The sequence below is a fragment of the Homarus americanus genome, unplaced genomic scaffold (genome assembly GCF_018991925.1).
Source record: "Homarus americanus isolate GMGI-L3 unplaced genomic scaffold, GMGI_Hamer_2.0 scaffold42189, whole genome shotgun sequence".
NCBI classification, from domain to species: Eukaryota; Metazoa; Arthropoda; class Malacostraca; order Decapoda; family Nephropidae; genus Homarus; species Homarus americanus.
In genome coordinates, this window is record NW_024722315.1 from 46,144 (window position 1) to 63,320 (window position 17,177).

The 17,177-nt window shown below is 48.9% G+C and overlaps 1 pseudogene; it reads right to left on the reverse strand.

Moving 5' to 3' along the window:
• Positions 1-258: 258 nt before the first annotated feature.
• Positions 259-17,177, reverse strand: part of LOC121862711 — a 77,189-nt pseudogene continuing 60,270 nt past the window's right edge.

Genomic DNA, 17,177 nt, shown 5'->3' on the forward strand with positions numbered 1-17,177 from the left:
CTAAAATGTCCTCTACTTGGGATTTCGGGTGTCGCAGCCGCTTGACCTGGAAATGTGGGCAGCTTACTGAGCTGTGGGCAGCTTACAGAGCTGTGAGCACAGGTGGGGGTGGCAGGCCATCACACCTCATGCAACACCCACTATAACGCTCCCTCCACTGTATTATTATTTATGCACATCACAAACAGGAAATAGGAAGGACATGATTAACTGTTTATGGTGTTTACATCATTTACTGCACTATAATAGTTTTCTCTGAGTAATTGTTCTGGCACATCTATTGGTTTATACATCAAAACTTCTAGTCTGGTACAAGGAGGCTCGAGGGCCGGGCCTCGTGTGCCGCCGAGGCCAGTTGTCCATACCAGTCCCACACAACGTCCCCGGGCCAACACCATTATTGTTGAGCACGTCCTGTTGGCACCGGGGACACAGGGGGACACTTAGGGTGACGCACAAGGGGACACACATGACGATTCACAAAAGGACACACTAGCAGCCACGCGCGTACACTGGTATCATCATGGCCTATACTGTTGACAACACCGCCACCACTGACGCGAGGAGTGCGGCCATCAACATAACTATGCAGATAGATATAGACCTGGAGCCCCCAAGGTCGACGCTGGAGCTGGTGGGTGAGTAGGGTACCATGTGAGTGTTGTGGGGCCGGGAGGGTGGCGGTGGCTTGGTGGGGATGGGCTGTCCCTGTTGAGGGGCAGCGTGTCTGTCCTCAGGCAGAGGGCCTAAGATATCCTTCTTGTTGGTCATTGGTTGTTCTATTTCTTCTCCGACGGTTTCTATCAGCAACTCCTGGGCAGTTGTTAAGGGTCTTGGTATCTCAATCCCTGTAGGGAGAATATTCAACATTTTAGCATGATGTAAACTGAAACATATTTTATATAAATATTACTTATGATTCTTAGACAGAATTCTTTGTGGTATTAGTTAAACAGCATCATTATGGTACTTGACAGTTTTTTTAATAAAACATCGTAGTACTATATGTGCAGCGCCGGATTTAGGCCTGTGGGGCCCCTGTGCCGTTCAGACGTGTGGGGCCCGGAGCCCCACACACTAATTAATTTTAGTGGCACACCCACAAGCAAATTTTTATGCTGGGGATTGATACAATGATTACCCTAAAACACACGTAAAACGTCCGAAAAATAATAAATAAATAAATTGATTACTCTAGGCCAGGCTAGACTGTGGGAACTTTATTTTTATTTTCTACATCTGAGTAAGCAACGGCGTATCCCAGCAACCTGACGGGGGTTATATACCCCCCCCCCCCCAGGTTGGCAACAATTTAAAACAACGGAAAATATTAACTAGCCAGTGACTTAATAAAAATAACCCTAAAGAATATAACTTTTATATTTTATTTTCTGTATATAAAGTTGGTTGCCCGGAAAATGAGGGAGGGGGCCCCGGGGGGTCTGTTCGGCTGCACACTGAACACTCCTAAGTCCGGCAGTGATTATAATGTGATGCAAGTAATATTACACAAAGGTTATTTAAACTCACACACCATGAGGCAACAGTTACAACACTCAGAAAAGGTTAATGTTTTTGTTGTTGTTGTTGTAATGTTTATAATTTTTAGTTTCACAATTAATGAACACAACATAACACAAGAAAACTTTGTCACTAAGAGAGGGTCCGTGTACTGTCACTCGGTCTCTAAAGTTAAAGTCATTATCATTCAACACAAAAAAAAAAAGTTTAATTTCTGGACTATAAATTTGAGTTTGTGTTCCCTGACATATAGTTAAGTAGTAAGTGAAGTAACGAAATAATCACTCGAAAAATGCGGCATAACAAAGATGATTAAGTCAGTTTATATATCGTCCTCTACAATGATTCAGTACATAAATAAACTACACTACTTACTGAGGTCCATCATGTTGTGGTGCTGAAACCACTGATAAATAAAACAATATAAGAGACGGCTGAGACGCTCTGTAATGGTTAGTCTTCTTAAAGTCCTGTCAGTCAGATGTTTTCATGATAGGGTAGAAATAAACCCGCCCATATTACCTCACGTGGGCTTGTCATTGGCTACCGTGACATTCGAACACAAGGGAGCAGATATCAGTCAATTTACAGTATATAATTTCTTTTACTGTTCGAATTTACTTTGTTTTGGAATTAATGACAAAGAAATTGACTAGTGCATCATGTCTGCTCGTGTGCCCGTCTAGAATTCAAACTGGCTACTGCTTCTAGAGGAAAAAAGTGAGATGACCTGAAGAATAGCCACCCCCCTCTCCCGCTTATTATTATCTGATAAATAAACACCCTAATGTAACCTAACCTAACCTAACATGATATAAAATAACCTAATCTAACCAGCCTCTGATGACTGCCTTACTGTAGAGTTTGATGGTCCCCTCCACCTCGCCCAGGGAGTTCTTGGCGGTGCATTTATAGCTGGTGAAGTCATCTGGTTGGAGCTCTCTGATGGTGTGCATCCTTAACGTGTATTGGTTCACTATTTGTTCCTCGTTCACGTACTTGCGGCTGTCTACTATTTGCGGTCCTGCGGGTAGATGATGCGGTTAGTGGGGAGGTGATGTGGTTAGTGGGGGTGGGGTTGTGGTTGGTAGGGGGGTGTGTGGTTGGTAGGGGTGATGTGGAATGGTGTGACAAGGGTAGTCAATATATGGATGAGAGAGAGTTCATCTGACATAACCACATGTCCCTGGTCAAACTTTGTTGTTGTTTTTGGCTGTGTGTGTGTGTGTGTGTGTGTGTGTGTGTGTGTGTGTGTGTGTTTATAATGCGATAAACCTTAATTTCTGTATTTCTGTTTGTCCCTCCCTCACCTCCTCCCCCTCCCTCACCCTCCCTCTCACCCTCCCTCCCTCACCCCTCCCTCCTCACCCTCCCTCCCTCCTTCCTTCAATACCACATATACTTACACGTCTCCCTATCCTCCTCCCTTTCCTCCCTCCCTCTCACCCTCTCCTATCTTCCTCCCCTCCCCACCCCCTCTCCCTATCTTCCCTTCCTCCTCCCCTCTCCCTATCTTCCCTTCCTCCTCACCCTCTCCCTATCTTCCTCCCTCCCTCACCCTCCTATCTTCCCTTCCTCCCTCCCTCACCCTCTCCTATCTTCCCTTCCTCCCTCACCCTCTCCTTATCTTCCTTCCCCCTCCCTCACCCTCTCCTATCTTCCCTCCCCTCACCCCTCTCTCCCTATCTTCCCTCCCTCTCACCCCTCTCTCCCCTATCTTCCCTCCCTCCCTCCCTCCCTCACCCCTCCCCTATCTTCCTCCCTCTCACCCTCTCTCCCTATCCTCCCTTCCTCCCTCCCTCCCTCACCTCTCCCTATCTTCCCTCACCCTCTCACCCTCTCTCCTATCTTCCCTCCCTCCCCTCTCCCTATCCTCCCTGGTCGAGTACTCACCCTGGTCATCCACCATCTTGGTCCAGAAGTTGATGGACTTGGGGCTAGCCTCCACCTCACACTCCAGGGTGACGTTGGTGCCAGGCGGTGCTCCCACTAGCTGGTTGGGATTCTGATGAGTGGGTGGACTGTGGGAGTGAGAGGTGTTAGTGGAGTGGACTGTGAGTGAGGAATGTTGGTCAGGTGGACTGTGGGAGAGTGAGAGGTGTTGAGTGGTGGACTGTGGGAGAGTGAGAGGTGTTAGTGGGTGGACTGTGGGGAGAGTGAGGTGTTAGTGGGTGGACTGTGGGAGAGTGAGAGGTGTTAGTGGGTGGACTGTGGGGGAATTGAGAGGTGTGAGGGTGGACTGTGGGAGTGAGAGGTGTTAGTGGGTGGACTGTGGGGAGTGAGGTGTTAGTGGGTGGACTGTGGGAGAGTGAGGTGTTAGTGGGTGGACTGTGGGAGAGTGAGAGGTGTTAGTGGGTGGACTGTGGGGAGAGTGAGAGGTGTTGGTGGGTGGACTGTGGAAGTGAGAGGTGTTAGTGGGTGGACTGTGGGAGAGTGAGAGGTGTTAGTGGGTGGACTGTGGGAGAGTGAGAGGTGTTAGTGGGTGGACTGTGGGAGGTGAGAGGTGTTGGTGGGTGGACTGTGGGAGAGTGAGAGGTGTAGTGGGTGGACTGTGGGGAGTAGAGGTGTTAGTGGGTGGACTGTGGGAGGTAGAGGTGTTAGTGGGTGGACTGTGGGAGGTGAGAGGTGTTAGTGGGTGGACTGTGAGTGAGGTGAGTGGGTGGACTGTGGGGGAGGAGGTGTGAGTGGGTGGACTGTGGGGGTGGGGGTGTTGGTGGGTGGACTGTGGGGAGTGAGAGGTGTTAGTGGGTGGACTGTGGGAGGTGAGAGGTGTTAGTGGGTGGACTGTGGGAGAGTGAGAGGTGGAGGGTGGACTGTGGGAGAGTGAGGTGTTAGTGGGTGGACTGTGGGAGAGTGAGAGGTGTGAGTGGGTGGACTGTGGGAGAGTGAGAGGTGTGAGTGGGTGGACTGTGGGAGAGTGAGAGGTGTGAGTGGGTGTACTGTGGGAGAGTGAGAGGTGTTAGTGGGTGGACTGTGGGAGTGAGGGTGTTAGTGGGTGGACTGTGGGAGGTGAGAGGTGATAGTGGGTGGACTGTGGAGAGTGAGAGGTGTTAGTGGGTGGACTGTGGGAGGTGAGAGGTGTTAGTGGGTGGACTGTGGGAGAGTGAGAGGTGTTAGTGGGTGGACTGTGGGAGAGTGAGAGGTGTTAGTGGGTGGACTGTGGGAGAGTGGAGAGGTGTTGAGTGGGTGGACTGTGGGAGGTGAGAGGTGTTAGTGGGTGGACTGTGGGAGAGTGAGAGGTGTTGGTGGGTGGACTGTGGGAGAGTGAGAGGTGTTAGTGGGTGGACTGTGGGAGAGTGAGAGGTGTTAGTGGGTGGACTGTGGGAGGTGAGAGGTGTGAGTGGGTGGACTGTGGGAGAGTGAGAGGTGTTAGTGGGTGGACTGGGAGAGTGAGAGGTGTGAGTGGGTGGACTGTGGGAGGTGAGAGGTTGAGTGGGTGGACTGTGGGAGAGTGAGAGGTGTTAGTGGGTGGACTGTGGAGTGAGGTGTGAGTGGGTGTACTGTGGGAGAGTGAGAGGTGTTAGTGGGTGGACTGTGGGAGAGTGAGAGGTGTTAGTGGGTGGACTGTGTGGGAGAGTGAGAGGTGTGAGTGGGTGGACTGTGGGAGAGTGAGAGGTGTTAGTGGGGTGGACTGTGGGAGGTGAGAGGTGTGAGTGGGTGGACTGTGGGAGAGTGAGAGGTGTTAGTGGGTGGACTGTGGGAGAGTGAGAGGTGTTAGTGGGTGGACTGTGGGAGGTGTTAGTGGGTGGACTGTGGGAGAGTGAGGGTGTTAGTGGGGACTGTGGGAGGTGAGAGGTGTTAGTGGGTGGACTGTGGGAGGTGAGAGGTGTGGTGGGTGGACTGTGGGAGAGTGAGAGGTGTGAGTGGGTGTACAATATGAACCTTTTATTCAAACAATAACTCATCTAACAGTTAAATTATATTACTGACGGAGGTGTACAGGTATACTCGGAGGTGTACGTATACTGACGAAGGTGTACAGGTATACTGACGAAGGTGTACAGGTATCTGACGAAGGTGTACAGGTATACTGAAGAAGGTGTACAGGTATACTGACGGAGGTGTACAGGTATACTGACAGTACAGGTATACTGACGTTAGGTGTACAGGTATACGAGGTCAGGTACTGACGAAGGTACAGGTATACTGACGAAGGTGTACAGGTATACTGACGGGTGTACAGGTATATTGACGAGGTGTACAGGTATACTGGCGAAGTGCTGGGTATACTGACGAAGGTGTACAAGTATACTGAGAGGTGTACAGGTATACTGACGAAGGTGTACAGGTATACTGACGGAGGTGTACAGGTATACTGACGAGGTGTACAGGTATACTGACGAGGTGTACAGGTATACTGACGAAGGTGTACAGGTATACTGACGAGGTGTACAGGTATACTGACGAGGTGTACAGGTATACTGACGGAGGTGTACAGGTATACTGACGAAGGTGTACAGGTATACTGACGAAGGTGTACAGGTATACTGACGGTGTACAGGTATACTGACGGTGTATACTGACGGAGGTGTACAGGTATACTGACGAAGGTGTGTACAGGTATACTGACGAAGGTGTACAGGTATACTGAAGGTGTACAGGTATACGGCGGAGGTGTACAGGTATACTGACGAGGTGTACGTAGTATACTGACGGAGGTGTACAGGTATACTGACGGAGGTGTACAGGTATACTGACGGAGGTGTACAGATATACTGACGAAGGTGTACAGGTATACTGACGGAGGTGTACAGATATACTGACGAAGGTGTACAGGTATACTGACGGAGGTGTACAGGTATACTGACGGAGGTGTACAGGTATACTGACGAAGGTGTACAGGTATACTGACGGAGGTGTACAGGTATACTGACGGAGGTGTACAGGTATACTGACGGAGGTGTACAGGTATACCGACGGAGGTGTACAGGCATACCGACGGAGGTGTACATGTATACTAACGGAGGTGTACAGGTATACTGACGGAGGTGTACAGGCATACTGACGGAGGTGTACAGGTATACTGGGATTTGAGGTGTACAGGTATACTGGACGGAGGTGTACAGGTATACCGATTTGAGGTGTACAGGTATACTGACGGAGGTGTACAGGCATACTGACGGAGTGTGTACAGGTATATTAACGGAGGTGTAGAGGTATACCGACGGAGATGTACAGGTATACTGACGGAGGTGTACAGGTATACCGACGGAGGTGTAATATGTGTATACCAACGGAGGTGTACAGGTATACTGACGGAGGTGTACAGGCATACTGACGGAGTGTGTGCAGGTATACTGGACGGAGGTGTACAGGCATATTAACGGAGGTGTAGAGGTTACTGACGGAGATGTACAGGTATACTGACGAGGCAGGTATACTGATCGAGGTGTACAGGTATACGACGGAGTGTGTACAGGTATACCGACGGAGGTGTACATGCATACTAACGGAGGTGTACAGGTATATTAACGGAGGTGTAGAGGTATACTGACGGAGATGTACAGGTATACTGACGGAGGTGTACAGGTATACTGACGGAGGTGTACAGGTATATTAACGGAGGTGTAGAGGTATACTGACGGAGATGTACAGGTATACTGACGGAGGTGTACAGGTATACTGACGGAGGTGTACAGGTGTACTGACGGAGGTGTACAGGTATACTGACGGAGGTGTACAGGTATATTAACGGAGGTGTAGAGGTATACTGACGAAGGTGTACAGGTATACTGACGGAGATGTACAGAGAGGTAGACGTATGGGTTATCAATGTTAATGTAGGTGCACTTGGTATTACACCTGCATTGGCTAATTAAGGTACACCTATGCATAGTAATTAAGTTACACCTGTATATACTAATTTAGTTGCATCTGTGCATACTAATTAAATTAAACCTGTGCATACAAATTAAATTACACTTGTGCATGCTAATTAACTGCATCTGTGCATATTAATTAAGTTATACCCGAGGGACTTACTTAAGCTACATATATTAAAATGAATAAAATCGGACCTAACTGTTCATAGCCAGAGACAAGTGAATCTAACGTAGTCTAACCTAACCTAACCTAACCTAACGTAGTCTAACCTAACCTAACCTAACCTAACGTAGTCTAACCTAACCTAACCTAACCTAACGTAGTCTAACCTAACCTAACCTAACGTAGTCTAACCTAAACTAACCTAACCTAACGTAGTCTAACCTAACCTGACTTAACTTAATTCACACCTGGGATGACTAATCACACGTGTCAAAGTTAATTAACACACACACACCTGCTTAGCTTCACTGAATCACACCTGCGTATCTAAATGAACTCACACCTGTCTAGCTTAATTAACTCACACCTGGGTAGATTTATGAACCTTTACTCCTGCATGGATTAAGCTACACCTGCTTGGACTAACTACAGGTATACTCACAGTGCACCTGGACCACCATGCGCTTGCTGACGGCAGGTGGGATGTCATTAGAGGCAATACACAAGTAGGCGCCCATGTCGTCCCGCGCTACCTTCTCTAACACCATCTCCGGACCGTCCCATGTCAACACTGTGCGGGTAGTAGTAGTAGTAGTAGTAGTAAAGTGGTAGTAGAAGTAGTAGTAAGAAATACGTGAAACCAAAAGATATTAATATTTATAAGTTTAACTGTAGAAGTAATCTATTATCAACAAGCATCATCGACTGTACTTAAAAAAATAAAGCGAATAATTTGTTCGGCAGGTAACGATTACTTTCGGCCGAGAGATGCTGACCTGTGGTTGGCCAGGGACTCACCTTCGTTCTTGGGTTGGCCAGGGGGACGGAGCACTATGTTACGGCCGTCCTCCCGCCGCCACTCGACGCGGGGTTCTGGGAATCCGTGGGCACGACACACTAACTTGACGGTGCTGCCCTCTGGAGTCATCACGTCTCCGGAGGTCTCGTCAGCGATGATGTCCGGCGGGATGACGACGTTCAAGTGACCCACCTGCAGGAGAGACACGTCACAGGGGTGTTAGAGAGAGAGAGAGAAGGAGGGGGGGGAGAGTTGGAACACGATATTAACTCGGTGAGGGACGCCTAAAGAGCACGTGACACAAACATACACGTCAACATGCCACGACTGTATTTTAATCACCTGTTAGTGTGTGGGTAGTGTTATGGGCTCTATACCTGTAAGTGTACCTATGTGTGTGTATACCTGTGCGTGTACCTGGGTTGTACCCGTGTGTGTACCTGTGTATGTAACCTGTATAGGCAATTGTACAGTACCTCTGTCTGTGTGTGAGTCAAGGTCAAGCAAACGGGCAGGTTAAGAGTGATCCTCTATCTGTGCTGCTTAGGGTACAACTGTCCTGACTGGCCGGCCCCTGAGCCTGACTGGCCGGCCCCTGAGCCCTGACTGGCCGGCCCCTGAGCCCTGACTGGCCGGCCCCTGAGCCCTGACTGGTCGGCCCCTGAGCCTGACTGGTCGGCCCCTGAGGCCCTGACTGGCCGGCCTAGCCTGGGCTGGTGAGGCTGGGGCCCCTGAAGCTGGGTGGCTGAGCCCCTGGCCGGCTGGGCCTGACTGGTGGCCTGAGCCCTGACTGGTCGGCCCCTGAGCCCTGCTGGCCGCCTGAGCCTGACTGGCCGGCCCCTGAGCCTGGCCGGCCCTGAGCCCTGACTGGGCGGCCTGAGGCCCTGACTGCCGGCCCCTGAGCCTGACTGGCCGGCCCTGAGCCTGACTGCGGCCCCTGAGCCTGACTGGCCCGGCCCTGAGCCTGACTGGCCCGGCCCCCTGAGCCCTGGCCCCTGGGCTGGGCTGAGCCCCTGTGCAGGCCTTGGCCGGCCCCTGAGCCTGACTGGCCGGCCCTGAGCCTGACTGGCCGCCCTGAGCCTGACTGGCAGCACAAACACACTCACTTTGACACATACAACCCCAACAACCAGTAATTGACGGACACAAATAACACATAAAAGTGAACACACAGTACAGAATATAATGACTCCTACCTACAGTACATGGAACACAAGTACAGAATATAATGACTCCCTATACAGTACAATGTGAACACACAGTACAGAATATAATGACTCCTACCTACAGTACAATGTGAACACACAGTACAGAATATAATGACTCCCTACCTAGTACAATGTGAACACACAGTACAGAATATAATGACTCCTACCTGCAATGTGAACACACAGTACAGAATATAATGACTCCTACCTACAGTACAATGTGAACACACAGTACAGAATATAATGACACGCCCTACCTACAGTACAATGTGAACACACAGTACAGAATATAATGACTCCCTACCTACAGTACAATGTGAACACACACGTACAGAATATAATGACTCCCTACACAGTACAATGTGAACACACAGTACAGAATATAATGACTCCTACCTACAGTACAATGTGAACACAGTACAGAATATAATGACTCCACACCTACAGTACAATGTGAACACACAGTACAGAATATAATGACTCCTACCTACAGTACAATGTGAACACACAGTACAGAATATAATAATACAGTACAATGACACATACAGAATATAATGACTCCTACCTACAGTACAATGTGAACAGTACAAATATAATGACTCCACCTACAGTACAATGTGAACACAGTACAGAATATAATACCTACAGTACAATGAACACAGTACAGAATATAATGACCCCTACCTACAGTACAATGTGAACACACAGTACAGAATATAATGACTCCTACCTACAGTACAATGTGAACACACAGTACAGAATATAATGACTCCTACCAGTACAATGTGAACACAGTACAAAATATAATGACTCTACCTACAGTACAAGTGAACACACAGTACAGAATATAATGACTCCCTACCTACAGTACAATGTGAACACACAGTACAGAATATAATGACTCCACCACAGTACAATGTACACAGTACAGAATATAATGACTCCTACCTACAGTACAATGTGAACACACAGTACAGAATATAATGACTCCTACCTACAGTACAATGTGAACACACAGTACAGAATAATGACTCCCTACCTACAATACAATGTGAACACACAGTACAGAATATAATGACTCCTACCTACAGTACAATGTGAACACACAGTACAGAATATAATGACTCCTACCTACAGTACAATGTGAATATAGTAGTACAATACATTATACTGTCACATGTGTCTGTAATGTATCAGTACCCGTATCTCTCTGTGCACCAATACGCACTGTACATAATTAATTACACATGTACCTCAACCAGTATAGTGTATGTGTACCTACATCTATGTATCATGTGTACTTGTATGTGTGTACGTGTGCCTGTAACCTGTACGTGTGTGTACCTGTACTACCTGTGTGTGTGTACGTGTGTACCTGTACTACCTGTGTGTGTGTGCGTGTGACCTGTACTACCTGTGTATTGTGTGCATGTGTACCTGTACTACCTGTGTATTGTGTGCACGTGTGTACCTGTACTACCTGTGTGTGTGTGTACGTGTGTACCTGTACTACCTGTGTGTGTGTGTACGTGTGCACCTGTACTACTAGTTGTGTGTACGTGTGTACCTGTACTACCTGTGTATTGTGTGTACGTGTGTACCTGTGTATTCGTGTAATTGATAACAATGAATTTAAATATGCCTGTTTTTAGCTGGACTCGAAAAGGATGTACCTCATGATGCTTCACTGCATGACGGTTCTTCACTAGTACTAACATGATGCTTCACTAGCACTGTGGTTCTTCACTAGTACTACATGATGCTTCACTAGCACTGACCTGGTTCTTCACTAGTACCAACATGATGCTTCACTGCTCTGACCTGGTGCTTCACTAGTACTAACATGATGCTTCGCACTGACCTGGTTCTTCACTAGTACTAACATGATGCTTCACTAGCACTGACCTGGTTCTTCACTAGTACTAACATGATGCTTCACTAGCACTGACCTGGTGCTTCACTAGTACTAACATGATGCTTCACTAGCACTGACCTGGTGCTTCACTAGTACTAACATGATGATTCACTAGAACTGACCTGGTGCTTCACTCGTACTAACATGATGCTTCACTAGCACTGACCTCGTGCTTCACTAGCACTGACCTGGTTCTTCACTAGTACTAACATGATACCCTAGCACTGACCTGGTTCTTCACTAGTACTAACATGATGCTTCACCGCACTGACCTGTGCTTCACTAGTACTAACATGACTCTTTACCCAACCTGGTGCTTCACTAGTACTAACATGATGATTCTAGCACTGACCTGAGTGTTCACTAGCACTGACCTGTGCTTCACTAGCACTGACCTGGTGCTTCACTAGTACTAACATGATGATTCACTAGAACTGACCTGGTGCTTCACTGCACTGACCTCGTGCTTCACTAGCACTGACCTGGTGCTTCACTAGTACTAACATGATGATTCACTAGAACTGACCTGGTGCTTCACTAGCACTGACCTCGTGCTTCACTAGTACTGACCTGGTGTTTCACTAGTACTGACCTGGTTTCTTAGTACTGACCTGGTACTTCACTAGTACTTAACTAGTGCTTCACTAGTACTAACCTGGTGCTTCATTAATACTGACCCGGTAATTCACTAGTACTGACCTAGTGTTTCACTAGTACTGACCTGGTGCTTCATTAGTACTGACCTGGTGCTTCATTAGTACTGACCTGGTGCTTCACTAGTACTGACCTAGTGCTTCACTAATACTGACCTCGTGCTTCACTAGTACTGACCTGGTTCTTCACTAGCACTGACCTGGTGCTTCATTAGTACTGACCTGGTGCTTCATTAGTACTGACCTGGTGCTTCACTAGTACTGACCTAGTGCTTCACTAATACTGACCTCGTGCTTCACTAGTACTGACATGGTTCTTCACTAGCACTGACCTGGTGCTTCATTAGTACTGACCTGGTGCTTCACTAGTACTGACCTAGTGCTTCACTAATACTGACCTCGTGCTTCACTAGTACTGACATGGTTCTTCACTAGCACTGACCTGGTGCTTGTGCCATCGTGTTTCACTTAGCATTGACCTTGTGCTTCATTATTGACATCGTACGTCACTAGTATTGACCTGGTGTTTCATTAGTATTGACCTAGTGCTTCACTAATACTGACCTCGTGCTTCACTATTACTGGCATGGTACTTCACTAGTACTGACCGGGCGCTTCACTAGTACTAACATGATGCTTCACTAGAATTGACCTGGTGCTTCATGGGGTCGGTGTTGATCTGACACATGTACTCACCTGGTGCTTCATGGGGTCGGTGTTGATCTGACACATGTACTCACCTGATGCTTCACTAGTACTCACCTGGTGCTTCATGGGGTCGGTGTTGATCTGACACATGTACTCACCTGATGCTTCACTAGTACTCACCTGGTGCTTCATGGGGTCGGTGTTGATCTGACACATGTACTCACCTGATGCTTCACTAGTACTCACCTGGTGCTTCATGGTCGGTGTTGACCTGACACATGTACTCACCTGGTGCTTCATGGGGTCGGTGTTGATCTGACACCACACTGGTGCTTCATGGGGTCGGTGTTGACCTAACATGTACTCTGATGCTTCACTAGTACTCACCTGGTTCTTCATGGGGACGGTGTTGACCTGACACATCCTACTGATGCTTCACTAGTACTCTGGTTCTTCATGGTGCGGTGTTGACCTGACACATGTACTCACCTGGTGCTTCCCTATACCTCATGGTGCTTCACCAGTACTCACCTTGGTGCTTCATGGGGTGGTGATGATCACACATGTACTCACCTGTGGTGCTTCCAGGGGTGTGTTTGAGTCAGCACATGTACTCACCTGGTGCTTCACTAGTACTCACCTGGTTCTTCTAGCGGTCAGTCTTGGCCCTGCACACTACTCACTGGCTGCTACTAGTACTCACCTGGTGCTTCACTAGTACTCACCTGGTGCTTCATGGGGTCGGTGTTGATCTGACACATGTACTCGCCGGAGTCGTTGCGCCGGACGTCTCGTATCTTCAGCTCCCAGGTCTTGTGGTCGGAGTGGATGACAGTTGTTGTGGGTGATGACGCGGTTGTGGATGGCCAGGATCGCCTTCGTGTCTGCTTTGATCCACGCCACCTGTCAGGAGGCGTGTGTTAGGGGGCGTGGCCTGTAGTGTTAGGGAGGCAGGAAAGGTGGGAGGAAGATGGAGAGGGGGGTGGTGGGAAGGGTAAAGGGTGTGTGGGAGGGGTAGGGATGTGTGGGAAGGTTGGGGGTGATGGGTAGAGTGGATGATTTGGGAAGGGTAGGGGGTGTGTGTGGGAGGGTGAGGATGGTGGGAAAGGGAGGGTGTGGGAGGGTGAGGATGTGTGAAGGAGGGGTGTGTGAGAGGTGAGGGATGTGGGAAGGTTAGGTGTGGAGGGGTGAGGGATGTGGAAGGGTAGGGGTGTGGAGGGTGAGGATGTGGAAGGGTAGGGGTGGAGGAAGAGGATGTGGGAAGGGAGGAGGGATGTGTGGGAAGGGTAGGGGTGTGGGAGGGTAGGGATGTGGAGGAGGGTGAGGGATGATGTGGGAAGGGTAGGGGTGTGGGGAGGGGTGAGGGATGTGTGGGAAGGGTAGGGGGGTGTGGGAGGAAGGGGTGGGGGAGGGGTGAGGGGATGTGTGGGAGGTGAGGGATGTGTGGGAAGGGTGGGAGGCAGGAAGGAGGGGAGAGAGGGAGGGATGTGTTGGGGAGGTGGGAGAAAAGGAAGGAAGAAGGGAGGAGTTGGGTGAAGAGAAAAGGGGGTGTATTTGGAGGAGGGTGGGGTGGAGAGGAAGGGGGATAGAGGGGAGGGATGAATGAAGTGGCTTGGGGATGGAGAGATGTGAGACCATGGGAGGGGGTGATTGAGGGGGGGAGGAGGAGTGATTGAGGGGAAAGGGAGGAGATTGGGGAGGGGGTGATTGGAGGGGAGGAGAGGAGTGGATTGAGGGGAGGAGGAGGATTGGAGGGAAGGGAGGAGGGGATGGAGGGGAAGGGGAGGGGTGATTGGAGGGGGAGGGAGGAGGATTGGAGGGGGAAAGGGAGGGAGTGATTGAGGGGGAAAGGGAGGGAGTGATTGGAGGGGAAAGGAGGGAGTGATTGGAGGGGAAAGGAGGGAGGATTGAGGGGAGGGGGTGATTGGAGGGGGAAAGGGAGGAGGATTGAGGGGTAAAGGGAGGGAGTGATTGGAAGGGGAGGGGTGATTGGAGGGGAAAGGGAGGGAGGATTGGAGGGGGGGAGGAGGATTGAGAGGCGGAGGATTGGAGGAAGGAGGGAGCGATTGGAGGGGAAGGGGAGGGGGTATTGGAGGGGAGGGAGGGGGAGTGAGGGGAAGGGAGGAGGATTGAAAGGGGGGAAAGGGAGGAGTGATTGGGGGAAAGGAAGGGGGAGTGATTGGAGGGGAGGGAGGGGTGATTGGAGGGGAGGGAGGGAGGATTGGAGGGGAAGGGGAGGAGGATTGGAAGGAAGGGAGGAGTGATTGGGGGAAGGGAGGGAGTGATTGGGGAAGGGGAGGGAGGATTGGGGGAAGGGGAGGGAGGATTGGAGGGGAAGGGAGGGATTGATTGGGGGGAAGGGGAGGGAGTGATTGGAGGAGGAAAGGGACGGAATGATTGGAGGGGGAAGGGGAGGGAGTGATTGGAGGGGGAGGAGAAACCTAATGACTGAATTAATAACTAAGACATGACGTAGTGAGTATTTGGTGACTGGTGACAATGTATGGTGACTTAACTGTACTGTATGGTGACTGTTAAGTGTATGGTGACGGGTAGCTGTATACTGACTTAAATGTATGATGAGTAGTGACTAATGATGACTGTTAACTGTATGGTGAGTGGTGACTATGCTGACTGTTAACTGTATGGTGAGTGGTGACTATGCTGACTGTTAACTGTATGGTGGGTGGTGACTATTATGGTGATTGTATAGTACTGACTGGTGATTACATGACAACTATGGTGACAATGTGTGATAAAGGTGGTGACTTCCTTCTTCATTACAAGCACATTTCCCTCTTTGTTACAGGCACGCACCAGCCCCTCCCCCCCTCCCCCGGGCCTGCAGGCAAACTACCCAGCAAGCAATGTTCACGAGGCGCTCAGTTATGCAGGCACATGCGAGGGCCTCTTTCACACTAGCTGCTTGCTGGGGAAAATTCTCCCTCAAGGAAGTGATCAACAGCCTGTAAGTACGAGTAATGCAGGAAATAATAGAAATGGTAATGATGATGATAATGATAATTATTGTAATAATAATATCGATAATGATAATAATGAATAATAATATTAAGTAAAATAATAATAATAGCTAAACTATAATTATAATAATAACAATAATAATATTAATAAATTTATTTTAATAATAATAATAATAATAATAATAATAATATGCAAATAATAAAAAAATAATATCCAAATAATAATAAAAATAATAATAATAATAATCATAATAATAATAATAATAATAATAATAATAATAATAATAATAATAATAATAATAATAATAATAATAATAATAATAATAATAATAATAATAATAATAATACAGTAGTAGTAGCACTGCTACTAATATAATTATCATCATTACTAATAAACTACAAGTTAGTGAACCTCGGCAGTAAAGAGGCAACCCCGTACCGATGAGTGACGTGAAGGTGGCAGTGTGACGTGATGGTGACAGTGTGACGTGATGGTGACAGTGTGACGTGATGGTGACAGTGTGACGTGAAGGTGGCAGTGTGACGTGATGGTGACAGTGTGACGTGAGGGTGAGTGTGACGTGATGGTGACAGTGTGACGTGAGGGTGGTAGTGTGACGTGATGGTGACAGTGTGACGTGATGGTAATAGTGTGATGCGATGGTGGTAGTGTGACGTGATGGTGACGGTGTGACGTGAGGGTGGTAGTGTGGACGTGGTGACAGTGTGACGTGAGGGTGGTGGTGTGACGTGATGGTGACGACGTGTGACAGTGTGATGACGCATGGTGAGGTAGTGTGTGACGATGGTGACAGTGTGACGTGACAGTGACAGTGTGACGTGGTGACAGTGTGACGCAGTGTGACGTGTGACGTGTGTGACGTGATGGTGACAGTGTGACGTGGTGACGGTGTGACGTAATGGTGGGTGTGACGTGATGGTGACAGTATGATGTGATGGTGGCAGTGTGACGTGATGGTGGCAGTGTAATGGGTGTGACGTGTGGTGATGGTGGTGGTGTGACGTGATGGTGAGTGTGACGTGATGGTGACGGTGTGACGTGATGGTGACAGTGTATGAGTGATGGTGATGGTGACAGTGTGAGTAATGGTGAGTGACGTGATGGTGACGGTATGCTGTGATGGTGGCAGTGTGACGTGATGGTGGCGTGTGTGATGTGATGGTGACAGTGTGACGTGATGGTGACAGTGTGACGTGATGGTGGCAGTGTGATGTGATGGTGGTGTGACGTGGTGACAGTGTGACGATGGTGACGTGTGACGTGATGGTGACGGTGTGACGTGTGGTGGGTGTGACGTGATGGTGACGGATGTGATGTGATGGTGCGTGTGACGTGATGGTGACGGTGTGACGTGATGGTGGCAGTGTGGTGATGTGATGGTGACAGTGTGACGTGATGGTGACAGTGTGACGTAATGGTGGGTGTGACGTGATGGTGGCAGGTGT